Raw genomic sequence first — 219 nt, 5'->3', positions numbered from 1 at the left:
AATGTATGATTCGGCCAAAGCATTTTACATATCCCTTGATAGACTAAAACAATATTATCACTCATATCCCATGTCTTTTTTGTTCATTTACTTCTTCATTATAACATACCAAAACTGCAACAAGAGGAAATATATAACTGTAACCAAGTAAAACATACGATATATACACCTACACATAATCCCTGTTAATCATCGCCTGTAAAATCAGTCCTGTGTGAA

This window comes from Penaeus monodon, chromosome 30 (genome assembly GCF_015228065.2).
Source record: "Penaeus monodon isolate SGIC_2016 chromosome 30, NSTDA_Pmon_1, whole genome shotgun sequence".
Lineage (NCBI taxonomy): Eukaryota > Metazoa > Arthropoda > Malacostraca > Decapoda > Penaeidae > Penaeus > Penaeus monodon.
The sequence above is the reverse complement of the archived record's forward strand: the minus strand, read 5'-3'. Positions refer to the sequence as shown.